This window comes from Podarcis filfolensis (genome assembly GCF_964270895.1).
Source record: "Podarcis filfolensis genome assembly, chromosome: 9".
Classification (NCBI taxonomy): Eukaryota; Metazoa; Chordata; class Lepidosauria; order Squamata; family Lacertidae; genus Podarcis; species Podarcis filfolensis.
Window position 1 is genome coordinate 37,239,775 of NC_139610.1, and position 16,803 is coordinate 37,256,577.

The following is a 16,803-nucleotide window of genomic DNA, read 5'->3' on the forward strand; positions in this document are numbered from 1 at the left end:
TTGGCCAAGGAAGCCAGCGTACAGCTTCCGGGTCATATGGCCAGCAGGACTAAGCCACTACTTTGCTGTAAATATATTGAAATGCGCAATTAAAACAAGGAGGCTGCTTTTCTGTTTTGCTTTACATTATCTCTGATTGACATTGTATAAGAAGTCCTGCTGAATCATCTATTTCAGGATCCTCTTCTCAATGTGGCCAGTTAGATGCCCACAAGCAGGACCTGAGGGCAACAGTACTTTCCCCTCCTACTGTTTCCAACAACTAGTGTTCTGAAGCATCTGCCTCTGAACGTGGAGGCAGAGTATAGCCGTTATGGTTAGTAGCCTTTGATAGCCTTACACTGCATGAATTTGATTAAACCTCTTTTAAAGCCATCCGAGTTGGTGGCCATAGCTGCCTCTTGTGGAAATAAAATATTTGTTTTAACTATGTGCTGTGTTACATATATTTGATTCTTATGTTTCCAACTAGGAGCCCACATATCCTCTAACATTTCTTTGATGAAAATAGGGACATCCCATTCCATAATGATAATTTTGCTGTTTATACCCCACACATCTTACCAGGTTGCCCCAGCCACTCTGGGCAGCTTCCAACATATACAAAAAACATAATAAAACATTTATTTATTTTTTTAAAAAACTTCCCTATACAGGATTGCCTTCAAACAGCTCAGGGCTCAGATAACTCCATACCCTCCAACATTTCTCCAATGAAAATAAAGGCATCCTAAGGAAAAATGGGACATACCAGAATTAAATCAGAATGGCTTCTCTAAATCAGTGACATCCCCAGAAAATAGGAACACTTGGAGGGTTTGAGCTCAGTGCTGTGTACATTTTCCTTCCTGTGGGGTAGGTTTGGCTGGGTCAGTAGAGTTGTGAGTGGCTGTGCTGGTATGTTTGTGTCTTCAGGGGGCCAAATCTTCATACACTGTAGTGGGTCGGGATATGCTTATGAACAAGGAATGAGCAGAACAGGAAATTTACTCATCCCTGCCAAACAAATCAATGGCCAATAACTCAATCTCATGGGAAACATGTTGGAAGTGTGGCGCCCTGCCATATTTTATGACAGATAAAATCCTGATGGAAACAGGGAGAAATGGGGCGATAAGAAATACGGTAATGTGGGCTGTAGGTAATATTCAAATATGCAATGTCAAGATTATAAGAGGCGGGGAAGGCGATTGATACAGGACATATCACTGAAAACAGCAAACCTGATGTCAAACCTCTACAGTAGTTGCATAATTACAATGATATCCAGGGTTCTCCTGAATAGTTTATGGCTGCCGACCAGTTCATATATTATGTCAGTGACACAAGAGCATCTTTTCTACAGAATTTGTTTATTTTTAACTGTCTTTATATAGCAGCCCCATAACTAGACTTCCCTGGTAGCTCCCAAAACTAAACGAACATTAAACTTACAGAATAAAATAATAAAAAACTGTAACAAATTAATTAAAATGTGATGCTCAATTAAAATACAGCTTTAAAATGTAAATTTAAAGGGGGACACCTAGTTTTCCACACTGTTCTGGTAATGGATGAAACCTGAGAACATATGGAAGGAGTAAGTGAGGGGATTACCTCCCACACTGGTGCTAACCTGGGTCTTAGAAATGAGATACTAGCTTCATTTCCAGTTTTACAAAAACTGTTTTGTTTTTGTTTTTTTGAGCTTGGTGCTCAATTAAGCATGTTCATGACTCTCACAAATATTCTACTTCATAGGCGCTCAGGGGTTAAAACATGGTAGTAATGCAAATTTTGATTAGCTTGTATTTATTTCAGAATTGAAAGAAGGAAAAAGAGAGGTTCTTAGATGAAAGCATCAGTAAGAACTGAAGGGGCATGTTTCAGATGAAGGCAGATTTCATCTCAGAAACGCACTCTTTGTTGCTTAGCCAAAGATGGCAGAAGCACTTTGTAAACAAACAGTTTTATATCAAAGGAGCCATGCCATATAATATGCCCGTGTAGAACAAAAAGCTATAACTAGAAAGCTGATAATAAATGGGTGCCTGAAATTTGCTGGGTTTTTTTTTTTTTTTTAAAATGCAAAGTCTAGACTTCAAAACTATGCATGTATTCATTCAGGCAGGTTATTAGAGGCCACAATGCCTCAGAAGTTGGCAGTTGCTCACAAACTATTCTAAAAATATCGTTGTCATCAAACTTTCTTTTCTTTTGACTATGCATCTACTGAAGCAATACAGGCACTTATAATAATGAACACACCATTGTTGTACATAATTCAAACCCAAACTATTTTCTGTTGCTAACAAAAGAGAACAGCATTGCTTTTTCTTCCTTTATTGTGTTGCTGTGCTAGAGTTGCTTCTAACATGACCATTTCCTACATCATGTTTCAAGCAACTAACTGGCAGCTAAGGTCTGCTGGTTATGATACTACTTTCTGAACGGACGGATCTCTGTGCAGAAGAAGTGTGTTTATGGCAGTGTGTGACGTGATGAATTCTACTGTGAAATGCAAGCTTTTTCAGCATGAATATCTCTATGACATGGTTAACAATGCAATTGAGTAACATGCACGTTACTGCTGGTCCCTTCCAACTCTACAATTCCATTATTCTTAAAGTGGTCTAAGTGTTTCAAATGTATTGTGTGGATGTGACCTCTATCCTACCTCCTATTTATAATATATTGATAGTGCTCCTGAAGGGTTTTGCTCCCCTGAAATGGATTAGGCTTGGAATAAACCTTTTTTCTAGTACCTGGAGTTTTCCCCACACACACCCTCCAAGAAATGTAAAGTCTTGCAAAGTGGTGTAAGGACAAAGTTCTGAACATCATCTGGAGTCATTTTAATGCCATGTAATTGATTTTTACCTGTTTATATTAACCATAGAGATCTGTACTGGAGGCCCCTCTCCATGTGATCAGCAAACAAGTAAAAGCCCTGAGGGAGAAGCAAAATGGCACATGAAGGCTATGCTCACCTACATCGATTTTTAACCACCTGTGTCACCAGTTTGCACAGACAACTTGGGTGTGAAATGGTCCCCATTTGTATATATGGTTCATGTACACAATTGGAACCAGAGTCCTGGTGGCATGGAGAAACCCTACATAAAGCAGTTGTATGTTTGCAGGATCCCTTTTACAATAAATAAAGAATGGGTAACATAATCAGTGGGCCTATTCGCGGGAGGAGGGGGGGAGGGAGGGATACATGGCCAGCCCACATGATCCCACCTTCCTTCAGGTTTACTGAATGGACAGGAAGGTCTCACAGGAATCCTCCAAACAACCTACTTGAAGCAGGCTTCCATAGTCCAGGATCCTAATTGCCCCCCAAAATAAGTCAGCCTAAAGCAATACCCTTTGTGCTCACATAACAGGGACCCCACAAGGCCAGCACAAACATTGCAGCATAGTGACTGTATTTTCAATATGGGACTACTTGCTGATGGGTGCTATGAGAATGGAAACCCAGATTGGATGGAGACATGTAAGTAGTAATGATCCAATACGGGGCAGATTCAGTATGGTGAGGATGCGCTATTAAGAATGAAATAGCCAATTCAGAACCATGTAGCGTATTTCATTCTGGTTTCTTGTATACAAGTTTGCCCAAAGCGTCCTGGACAGAAGGGATAAGACTGGATAAGCCTTGCACAGAACACTGACTGGTCTTAAAACTTTAGACCACAGGTTGCTTCCAGATAAGCTGAAGATGAAAAGCTGTGAATTCTCAGTCGACCAAGACAAGGATCAAAATGTCAAAATCTATAGGAAGATAATGATTTATTGCCTGAGTTTATTTCCCTATCTCTAAAGAAAGAACCAGGAGGGCTTTCCCTGCTTTGTAGCACCATTGGAGGAAAAGAAAAAAAATCTTAAAACCATCCATTTACTAGATTATCTTCAAACTTCAGAAACTTGAAAGCAAGCGGTATGGGAAATGCAGTTCAGCCTTCTGACTTCAGCCTGCAAAATAGATGGGAAATTCAATACCTCAATAGTATTAACTGTTGTATTTACAGCTGCTGCTGCTGCTGCTGCCCACATGAAGAAATCTTTCCCAAGGGCAGAGATCAAAGGTACTGCCACAATGTGACATGGTACTGGACTACACTATAACAATTTTACAGATTGTTCTGAATGGGGGTGGGGGTTGCATGACATAAACTGCAGGTGTTCCTAAGCAAGGGCCGCAAGATCAAACCATTTAAGAAATGCTGGATTAGATTTCAAATTAGCCACTTCACAAAAGCAGCAGTTTAATTTTGCACCTTCTGTGTACTACAAGTAAATGGATATTTAGAATCCACACTTTTACAGGGATGCAACCGCCCCCACAGAGTGCTTTCATATAAAATGAATGTTTTTAGTGTTTGATGGCAGAGATATCAAATGCTTTATGCAGCCAATTAAAATTAGCCATCATTTGTAATTTGCTTCTCTGTCCCCCCGCCTCTCTCTCTCTCTTTTTGAAGCAGTTCCAAGTTGTCTTCCACTTGAAGGTTTTAAATTCTCCAAGCTTTAAAACAAAAAGAGTATTAGCTATGAGATCTTTAAGAACAGATTTGGTTGATGCAGATTAGAACAATTCTGCTGGCGCCAGTGAAGGATTGCTGATTAATGCACCATCCATTGTACTATGAAATTGCAATTAACCTTGAGCTAAGCATTTGTGGGTATGTTGGTAGAATAGTGCAGGTCCTTTCCACACAATATTAGATTGCAGTTAATGCATGCGTGAATTATACACAGTCTTCAAGTCTTCCTTTAGGCTTGCACTTTTGATTTGCAAAAGGGATGGGTGGAAAGTGGTGGAAAGTGGTGACTGGTATCCAACAAGCCATGCTTAATTGTAAGAACATGCTCTACATGCATTATCACTAGTGTGTTATAGTCATTAGTGTTCCCAAGTGTTCAGAACGCTGCACATGCATTATCTAGCTGCAATCCTTAAAACAACTCTGTAAGGTAAGTCAGTTGTGATGGTGGGAGGGCAGAGATCAAGGCTGAAAGAGAGTAGCTTGATGAAAGCCATTTGGCGAGTTGAAATTTGAACTGGGATTGATGCCTCTGCAAAACAGTTGTTACACGGAGGCATCGATCCCTTGCAGTGGTGGCTGATAGACCAAGTGGGGTGGCCTATGGCCAAGGGGTCAAGTGAGTGTGTGTTGCACTTCCAGTCTGCCCCAACTGACTTGATTAGATGAAAACACATCCTTTTATTGTTCCTGTTCCCACCTCTTGCTCTAAAGCTCAGGTGGCTCTGTGGCAAATTCAAAATCTCATGAGATTTCAGGCAATTTAAGCCTGAAGATTTCTTGTTGTGTAACTGTCTTCTCTCTGACTTCCTTGGGTGGGTGGTAAGGATGTTGACATGGGGAGATTCAGGGCTTTTTTCTTTTTGTTTTTTAAATAATTTTTATTAACCGGCCAATCAAATCAAATTAAATCACATCACATAAATTCCGAATTACGATACGCTGCACAATCGAACGAAGTTCCAAGTAGCTTTATTGTACAAGGACAATGGAGCTAGGACAAATCTGAGGAGCTGAAGGACCCCTTCAACGATCCTCCTCCAGCCTCAGCAGTTTTTTGTCTTCTTGTTTCTGTACTATCGGTCACTCGATGTTTTAAACCCTCTGTTGCTTCTGTTATCTTTTTTTTCTTTTTTTTCTCTCCCTTTAAGTATTTGCCCAGGACAATATCTACCTTTACCTCCCCACCCCCATTTTATGTTGTTATTTCTATGTATATCATGCTATGGCCACACGGCTAATGCAATAAAATCTGATGTATTGAGCTAAAAAAAAAAAAAAATTCCGAATTACATAGCTGAATTTTAAATTTTGTTGGGGGGACCCATATTTCAAGATCCGAAGGGGGCTTCTGATCATCTTCTTGCTACTGCGTTAATGTCCAAATCAGTCCAAATCAGTCCAAACAGAGTTCATAATTCTATCCAGTCTTTTCTTGCTGTTTCCACCAGTGGCGTAGCGTGGGGGGTGCAGGGGGGGCCGGCTGCACCGGGCGCAACATCTGGGGTTAGGGCAAATCCACGGGTTAGGGGGCGCAAATCCATGGGTTAGGGGGCGCAAATCCACGGGTTAGGGGGCGCAAATTACTTGCCTTGCCCCGGGTGCTGACAACCCACGCTACGCCACTGGTTTCCACATCACATCTTGTTCATATATTTTCTCTTTTTTCTTTATGATCTCTTCTGATAGTCTCCTTAAGCCGATAAACACCAATAATAATCCTGTGTGAATTTTTCCGTTCTTCCAATCCTCAAATCGAGATGGTTTCCATATATCATCGCCTTCATAGATAACATCGCTCTTTCCATCATTAATCTCGCAAAACTGTCGCTCTTAAGTCCCACTAAGGAGTTTCACCCACAATATAAAAACAGCTCTATTTCTCCTCTCAGACTTAAGTCCTCCGACAGAACTTCCCAATATGGCGACGGCATTTTTAACTGCGTGATTCCAAAGCTCTTATACATTCCACACTCTTCTTAAAACATGCTTTGGTTCAAAAGTTTATCTCCACACAGCCTTAAATCCACAGCTTAAGTCCTTAAAACGACATTTCTGACTCGTGAGGGAAGGGGATTCTTGTTTAATCACATAAGGAAAGAAAGAAAAGTTTTTTTCCCCTCCCCCATCAGTCATTTGCCATATCGAGTCTTGGCGTATCTTCTCATGATTTCTCTTGTTCCTCCGACTCGTCTTATTTTATCAGAGATCTCTTCTGTTAGCAGTCTTTACTCCCCCTTCTTCCTTGAGATATGTGCATTCCTTCATCCAAATTGTTTCTTTTGAAGTTCTTGCAGCTAGTGGTGCGGATCAGGGACGGCGTCCAGGAGCACTGGAATCCCACAGGAGGGCTTTGTGCCTAGTGCCCCCATCCCCACAAATTCGGGGGTGGTATAGGGCACAGCAGGCAAGGCAGTCCCCCCACCATCCTGGGGGGGGGGTTAGGGAGGCTAATTACTCCCATCATAGCCTCCAAATTATCTCGTGTGGGTCGGAGAGATGTTATTGTCAGCCATCTTCCGATGCGCCCCCTAGTGGCCCCCGATTCAGGGCTTTTTTTCAGTTGGAACCCACTGGAACTCAGTTCTGGCACCTCAGGTGAATACAACTGCCATTAAAAGAAAACAAGGGAGGTATTTATTCCCCTTATTATTGAGGGGAAGTGCGTGGAACAGGTCTCGGTGTTTCGATTTCTGGGAATGCAGTTGAGAGACGAACAATTTCTATGCAAATGCAATTCTGGTTCTAAACGCAGCATAAGGGGTGTCTATAGTTTAGTGTGGTGCTGTGGGTAAAACCTCAGCGCCTAGGACTTGCCGATTGCATGGTCGGCAGTTCGAATCCCCGCGGCAGGGTGCGCTCCTGACGTTCGGTCCCAGCGCCTGCCAACCTAGCAGTTCGAAAGCACCCCAAAAAGTGCAAGTAGATAAATAGGGACCGCTTACTGGCGGGAAGGTAAACGGCGTTCCGTGTGCTGCGCTGGTTCGCCAGATGCAGCTTGTCACGCTGGCCACGTGACCCGGAAGTGTCTGCAGACAGCGCTGGCTCCCGGCCTATAGAGTGAGATGAGCGCACAACCCTAGAGTCTGGCAAGACTGGCCCGTACGGGCAGGGGTACCTTTACCTTTACCTTTTTTATAGTATAGTGTATTTTAAAATGGGGTTTCAGAGTTTTTAGGGGGGTTTTGAATGTTTTATGTAGTTTTTCAATTTCATTGCTCTGCATGGGACAATGACAATAAAGATATCACCACCACCACCATCATCATTTATGTTGAGTTCCAGCATCTCTTTTTCTAGAAAAATAGCTCTGGGGAGATTAGATACTTTCCCAAACACACACCTTCACAGTACTCTTGTGAATATTGTTTGGTATATCTTCGCACAGACATGGCAGGCATGTATTGGTATTTTTTATTATTGTTTTAAAAGTGTGTTTAATGAGGAGCACATCTGTGGAATTATGTTCCAGGCATGAGTGATGCCTCTGTGATAATTATTCCTCAATGGAGGTTAATGGGGAATATCCAACTCTCAGAATCACTTAAGGAGCTAAAATTTGAAATCAATTCTAGTCTTGTCCAATTAGTTACCATAGGGTTAAAAGCTGTGCCACACAACTGAGATGAGAGCCAGGCACCACTCTGAATGATAAATGTTTGGAATTCCTTGACTGCTTAAATGCAAAGGCATGCAATGAGTCCAACCAAAATAAATGGTCATTCAAGAGAAAGGCATGACCACGGCAAACCAGAAACCAAGGCATAGAGTTAAAATATTTTTCGTCTCCATTTGAGAAATGTCAAACGCTAATGCCCTAGGACGACACTGAATTTATTAACTTTAAAGATTCAAAATTATGTAAATGAGCCCAAGTTCCATAGAGAAAACGGGGTACAGGGAATGTGCAATTTTAGAATGAATGAAAGCTCTTGGTGGTTTTGTGCAGAATGGGAAGAAGAGCACGTTCCCTCTCATTCTCTTCCCCAAACCTTCCCAACCAGCTGGAACTAAGAGAATCTGGTAGATGGAGGGAGAGACTATGCTAGCAACAGTTTCCTCTGAGTGAATAGCTTCTGGTTATCAGGATCTCATGGAAGACGTTCTAACCAATTAAAGCAATGGCTGTGGTCAGGTATTTGGGCAATAAATCAAACATAAACTCCACTTCCAACATGCCCATGTACACTGGCTACTTAGATCATAGAATAAAAGAGTTGGAAGGGATCCTGAAGGTCATTCAGTCCAACTCCCTGCAATGCAGGAATCCTGCCCACATTCAACCAACCTTCTGGTTAACATCCAGATGCACTTGCCCATTGTGACACCTGAGGAAGGTGATTGTCTTCTTAAGTGCATTCAACTGACTGTCTTCCCACCTATGTTCACTCAAACATACTTAAAACTACCTCCAGACTTTTGTACTAATTGCACAAACATCACAATAGCAGCTGATGCACTCAGGGATGTTTGGGGGGCGGGACTTGTGTGTGTGCACCCCCACCCCATCCTGTGCATGTTCAAGGATATACCTGAAGATAGGAAATACCTCATGGCCATGCAGGGCAAGGGGAGAAATTCAATACAGTTTGCATTTAACGATGAAGTTACCAAATCTGCACTTTCTGAAACAATACGAGGATCAAAACAAAACTATTCTTCAAAATCCACACTTCCCCAGATTTGGAAATGCAATTATTCAGCCAAGCAATATGCACACACAAAAATCCATATACTAGGGTAAAGTGTGTGTATGAAAGCATACAGTAGTGAAAAGCACACAAAAATGCATTATGTTGAGTGAAATTGCTTGGCAAAAATATGTCTGTTAGGAAAATGTATATAAAATGCAGGGGCTGGGAGCTGGAGGCACTGTCATACAGTGGTTCCGCTCCTTCCTCCTGGGCCGTGTTCAGAAAGTGGTGGTGGGGGATGAGTGTTCAGACCCCTGGGCTCTCACTTGTGGGGTGCCTCAGGGTTCTGTCCTCTCCCCCATGCTTTTCAACATTTACATGCAGCCGCTGGGAGAGATCATCAGGAGGTTTGGGCTGGGTGTTCATCAGTATGCGGATGATACCCAGCTCTACCTCTCTTTTAAATCAGAACCAGTGAGGGCGGTGAAGGTCCTATGTGAGTGTCTGGAAGCGGTTGGAGGATGGATGGCGGCTAACAGATTGAGGTTGAATCCTGACAAGACAGAAGTACTGTTTTTGGGGGACAGGAGGCGGGCAGGTGTGGAGGATTCCCTGGTCCTGAATGGGGTAACTGTGCCCCTGAAGGACCAGGTGTGCAGCCTGGGAGTCATTTTGGACTCACAGCTGTCCATGGAGGCACAGGTCAAATCTGTGTCCAGGACAGCTGTTTACCAGCTCCATCTGGTACGTAGGCTGAGACCCTATCTGCCTGCGGACTGTCTCGCCAGAGTGGTGCATGCTCTGGTTATCTCCCGCTTGGACTACTGCAATGCGCTCTATGTGGGGCTACCTTTGAAGGTGACCCGGAAACTACAACTAATCCAGAACGTGGCAGCTAGACTGGTGACTGGGAGTGGCCGCCGAGACCATATAACACCGGTCTTGAAAGACCTACATTGGCTCCCAGGACGTTTCCAAGCACAATTCAAAGTGTTGGTGCTGACCTTTAAAGCCCTAAACGGCCTCGGTCCAGTATACCTGAAGGAGCGTCTCCTCCCCCATCATTCTGCCCGGACGCTGAGGTCCAGTGCCGAGGGCCTTCTGGCGGTTCCCTCATTGCGAGAAGCAAAGCTACAGGGAACCAGGCAGAGGGCCTTCTCGGTAGTGGCGCCCGCCCTGTGGAACGCCCTTCCAGCAGATGTCAAAGCGATAAACAACTACCTGACATTCAGAAGACATCTTAAGGCAGCCCTGTTCAGGGAAGTTTTTAACGTGTGATATTTTACTGTATTTTTGGTTTTTATGGAAGCCGCCCAGAGTGGCTGGGGAGGCCCAGCCAGATGGGCGGGGTATAAATAATAAATTATTATTATTATTATTATTATTATTATTATTATTATTATTATATTAGAAGAGATTTATGCTAGAATGCTGATGAATCTTTGTGAGGAAATTCCCCTCCCCCCCAAAAAAGTCACTAACTGGGTATGTAGAGGACCAAATTTAAGACTGGAAAAATCAGAAACTGAGAGAAACCAGTATGGACATCTTTGTCAACCGCTACCAACTTGTTTCTCTTTGAGCTATCCAACCAGGTAGGAAGATGTTGTGTGAGATGATTCCCAGGGCTAAAATTGGTCCACATGACCTTCTGGCACCACAACTGCTATTCCAGGCCCTGAAAGCTATTCCCTGGTATCCATGTCCTGAATTGAGAATGTCCACAGAGGGACATAGCTTGCATTCAGCTCCACATGGTCACAATCAGGCTTCCTGTATGCCAAGCAAGCATCTGTGTGAGATCAAATAAATGCTTGTAGGCACCCCCTTCAGATGTCCACTGTCCATGCATGGACATTGGGTGTGGGCCCAGAGAGGCACAAAAGGTGTGGGGCCAGAACCAGGAGGTATGACCCCACTTTGCCTGTTTGTTATTAGTCCTTTGTGTGGATGAGAATTTTCTGAATAGGGTTTGCATCACCTCAAAATGCATAACACAGATTGCTTTAAGCAAACTCAGTCTAAGTATTTTAGCACCTGGATGGGTTATGCAACAGGTCTTTTTGCTTAAACAATTGGATTTTGATACAGCTTATAAAAAATGGTGCTTGAAAGTCATGCGGTATGATTTTACAACAGTCGGTCATTGCTGCTGCTTTGGTACAAACCAGCCCTTTCACTCCTTTCATTCTCGCACTCCTTACTCTACAGCCAAAGTGTTTGTCCTTCTGGGATTGCTGCTGAAGCAATTGTATTCAAACCATGAGAAAATTCTCTGCTGCCCTCTTTAGAAAAACGAGCCAGGACGTGGCTCTGTCTGGTCAATTCCCTTTTGGGACAAGGAACAGTTGTTGCAGGTGGTGTCTCTTTTCATCTGCACAACCCATACTTTAGAAGCCTAGATAAAGATTTTGGCTTTATGTGTCTCTCATCTGTAAGCGTAAAAATTGCACTTGGATGCCTTACCAGCCACACCCCTAAAAGACTCCTGAGGTTTGGGTTTCTGCTGTGTACATCATTCACCATGCAGCTGTTGGGCCATTTCCTTTGAAAACCACACATAAATGTTTAGCAGCTTTGAGGCCTACTTAAAATGTCTTGCTGCAGCCCTGATGAGTCAAAACAGTGGCTAGTTGTTTCGAGCCCTAAGTAATTGGAAATATAGACTATGCCTTTGCCTCAGATATCAAGACACAACAGAGCAGACAGAGCCAAGAAAGAAACAGGCAAACGCCGTGATCCTCACATGGAAGAGAGAGAGAACCACATATTTGCCATTTCTGCATTGCTATGACAAGAATAAAACACTGGTAATAGACTGCCTCTAACGTCCCTGGGCCTATTTATGAATTCACAGCAGCTTTTGAGGTTAAAAATGACTCATGCAGATATGGAAATAGAGTAACAGAGAAGTCTGACTTGTATAGGTGAAAGTTGAAAAATGCTGGCTGCCTTCTCTTGATCCTCCCAGTGATGTAAAACCACATCCTCAAGCATATTTCCATATTACATTTGGAAGCCCCTGCATCCTGCATGCAAGAATGTAGGCTTAGTGTCCCTGCTCTTATAGTGCTGGTTGCCTTTAAGGTGGCAGAAAGAAGCAAGCACTTGGATCAGTTCCTTACATTGCCTTCAGCACTAACAGGTAATCAGCTTAGACCAGGGTGGAGAACCTTTTGCAGCCTGAACCACATTCCCTTCTAGGCAGCCACTTCCCAATGGTAGGCAGGGCCAGAGGCTAAAGTGAGTGCACCAATGAATGCAAATGTTACCTTTGCATAGTAGGCCAGTGTGTATAAACACATTGGAGGAGCAAGAGTGAAATATACTCGGAGTCGAGAGTGGATTTCATGCTCTTTATTCAGCTCATGGTGGTGAGGAGGAATGAAAGTTCCCCCAAAACATCTGCTTTATATACATTATTTACACAATGGGCTGCACGTGACTGGCTAATTCTGGGATTCTCCTGTAGGCCAATTGGGTTGTGGATTCACTTCCACCTGGAGCTGGATTGGGTGGCTCCTGCGCCCCAATCATACTGCTGCATTGTTCTAGGACCAATCAGACTGCTGCATTTTGGATCCTATTCAACTCAGTACATAACAAAGAGGCACCATCAAAGCTCAAGGACACATTCCAGCCAGGCAAAAACATCCAGTGTTCAAAGCAGGGCTTGAGAAGCATGTGGCTTGGGGGTAGAGCTAGAAAGAGAGGCCTGGGTGGTCACAGTCTGTGCCTGGAACTGAAATTTCCCACCTGTGACTAGGACATAACCATTTTTCCTGTGCACATTATTCACTTAACTTGTTTTTGAACTCCTGAACATTGTTTGTTTTATACGCCCCTGTTTACATGGTTAAAATATTTTGGGTCGACTAGTGAATTGGACTGAACATGGCACAATGTTTGGCAGCAACCTTGGAGTGGGTGTTTGAGAAGACTGTATGGTGACTTTGCACAATCCAAAGCACAGTGGCCTAACACTTCCCAGGCTCCATTGAAACCAGGGAGATTAGGCAGTGTTCTAAGACCTGCTTTCCTGGGTCCCACTGAATTCAATTCAGCATACTTCTCATGATTGCACTGTTCAGTTCTTGCCACTGGGGGACAGTTTCCTTCTTCGTGTTCTTGAACATCTCTTCTTCATTTCCTTCAGGCTTGTGCTGGAGAAATTTGTAGTCTGTGCCCACTGTTTCCATTGGGGTTGCATAAAATATAACCATGAAAGTTGTGACTTTCCCTTTGAAGGAGTATTCCTGAGCCCCCACCCCCCGCCAACCATGAGATAATGCAGCATCACAAAATCTGAGTCTTCCATGGTTTCACAAAGCTGCGATAAATGAACATTCCTTGTTGCTAATTGGGGTGAAACAATATGGTATGAAAATCCTGATCAACCAATTTGAGGCTTGTAGCATAAGGTTTTTTGTCTATCTAATATATACAGTATAGATCATATAGATCATGTGTGGTTTTGCTTCCCACTTTTACAGAAGGCAGCCAGAAAACTGACTGGAAATCTATTTTATGCTGGTATTTCGTTTTCTGTCAAATTCTTTCCAGCTAATAAATGAAATGAAAAATCATTTGGCTTTCTTTCATAGGAAAATCTGGAGACCATAGAAAGTGATATGGTGGAGGTAAGCACCAATGGAAAACTGTTTTTGTGAGGGGTGTAGCAATTTGAAACACCTTGCAGTTTTCCTGCTACTAAGCTACACATAATATTAGACTGATTTTCTATCGGGTCTCACCAGGTGTTTGTTTCTGGGAAAGGACCAATAACAGGCAGCTGGAGACCACAACACAGCTGTCTGTCTGCAGTTTCTTATAGTTCTTTCTTTTCTTGCTTTCAAATATTCACACCCTGTTGTATTTTTCCTTTGGCTGCAGTCCCACAAACAAAATAATGTCAGCAGATTTTAATGGGGTTCCCTGGAGTTGTATGTTGCTACCGACATAGATAAAAATGGTCAATGCACAGCATTCTTTTTCCTTCCATAGTCTAGCAGAGGTGTCTGCCTTTCACTGTAGGGATAATAGTTCTCCTGTGGAATCCATTGTGTTCTCCAAACAAGCAATCAATGAAAGATGCTGCAAAGAGTTCAGACAATATCCTTTGCTCTCACCAGCCATAGTGGTGAAGGTTCCAAACACTCAGTTTGCAAAAGAAAGAAATAACTAGATGTAAAACTCACGTTTTTTTGAGATGATAATTTTCAATTTCTTCCATATTAAGTCACTCATTGCCTATACTGCCATTCCCACATAAAAAATATTTATTGAGGGTATTAATTTAATAACAAATGGAAAGTTGAACTACATGAGTCCCATTAAGTTCAATTTTACTATGGTACAAGACTAAAGCCATGAGTAAAAGTATGAATGACGGGGGGAGCTTGCCTTTTCTCATAGCTATGGATTTCAGCAGCCATCTTATAGGAGATACCATTTTGTTTTCTCAGAATGCCCAAGATGTTTTGTCATTCTGGGATGTTCCAGAAAAATAAGCTGTGGATGAAAGAATCTATCATGTAATATCATTAGGTCTGTAAAGGACAAATTTTGGTTAGTCTAAACTATGGTTTATGATCCTAGCTTGTCAATAAACTATAGTTTACCACTCCAGTATCTATGCACAAAACATTACAGCATTGCTGGTGTTAAAACATGCTGCCAGGATCCTCGTTGTGGCCACACCGTAGGATGAATGGTGAAGAGATGGTGTAAATAATAGCACAGTATGGCATCTGAATTTATTCACCAGGTGGCTAGGTTCCAAAGAGCTGTGTAAGATTTGCATGCCCTCTGGGATTTTTGACTATGAACTGCAGGTGTCCTATATCATCTCATGGCTAGTTTTTTTTTAGAACTCTTTGACATCAGTGGATAGTCATGTCTTAGAGAAAGATTTTAAAGGTGCCTTGTGGGTTGTGCATTTCCCCACTCAGTTTGATTTCAAACTATGCAAGCAAAAAAGGGTTACCTGACATCATTGTGACATCAAGTGATTGACAGCTAGGTTGCCCCATCCACCTGTCAAATTTGGCTACTGTCAGCTAGATGGGGAAGGATGGCAAACCTATGACCTTCCAAATGTAGTAGTCCCAGCCAGCATGGATAATGGTCAGGGATGATGGGAGCTATAGACCAACAAATTCTGGAGGGTACCAGGTTGTGGAAGGATGAGGGAGGCAAATGTAGGCATCACTGCTCCCTCTTAGGTGACACAAGAGGCCAAACTGGTTTTTGTCTGACCCTATAAAAAGCCACAGGCTGGCCTGAGTCTTCTTGATTGACAACTGAAGACCAAGCTGCTACCTCTCTGCCTGTATATGTTTTTCTGTTGAGGTCCAAAGGGTAAGTTTTGCTTACATTACTGAAAACTGGTAAAATATGTAGACTAGTGATTTTTTTTTTGTTAAATATTCTTCATTGATTTAAAATACAAACATATGCAAAAATATACAAAATCATTACAACAGAAGTGACAAAAAGTAAAGAAAGAAGAAGCCAAAAAAGAACAAAAAGAAGAAAAGAAGAGGGAAAAGAAAAAAAGAAAGAAAATGCTATGTACAGAAAAGAATAATATCTTCTATAATAACACTTAAATAAAAATTCTGGATGTAAAACTTCCAATCGTTCTCATTATGCTGTTTGTACTGTCATTATTTTTTCGCACAGTTTTATGTTATTTTATATCATTTCCATCTAGTCAATAAAATATTTGTTACCTGTTTTCACTTACAAGTATCATTCACATTCTGCTAAAATGGTAGGATTAGAACAATATAGTCTTAAATAATCCTTAAATATTCTCCATTCTCTATGTATTTTCTGATTTGAGACTCCTCTAACTCTTCCCGTCAGTTTTGCAAGTTGTAAATATTCTATCATGAGTATCTGCCAATCTGTTATCGTTGGTAGTATTTCACTTTTCCAAGTCCTCACCACAAGAATTCTCGCTGCTGTAATTGCATATATGAACAATGGTCATATATTTTTTAAAAAATTCTAATGGTAGTATACCTAAAAGAAAAATCTCTGGGGGTTTTTAAAGGTAAGTTTGAATAATTTCTTAAATTCGTTGTAGATATTATTCCAGTATTCACCAATAACTGTACAAGTCCACCACATGTGATAGTATGACCCAACATCTTTTTTACATCTCCAACAAGTTGGTGACCTTCCGCTATACATTTTAGCAAGTTTTAAAGGGGTGTGGTGCCATCTGTATAACATCTTCATGGTGTTTTCCCTCAGGTTATAACATGCTGTAAATAAAATATCTACCCTCCACAATCTTTCCCATTGTTCCATATATATGTTGTATCCAAAGTCCTGCGCCCATCTTACCATAACTGCTTTAACTTGTTCATCTTTTACTCCCATTCTAGAAGGTAATCATAAATGCATGAAATATTTTTTCCTTTGATAAAGATTAAATCTCTTTCGAATTTGGATGTTTCTTTTGCAATTCCTTCTTTTATGTCTATCGCCAATCTTTGATTTAACCTGGAAATATTGTAACCAATCCGATACGTGACTTTTAATTTCATAATATTTTTTCAGAGCTGGCTTGTCCTTATCTATTTCTTAAATTAATCGGTACGTAGGCCACTCTCCTTTCATATTTC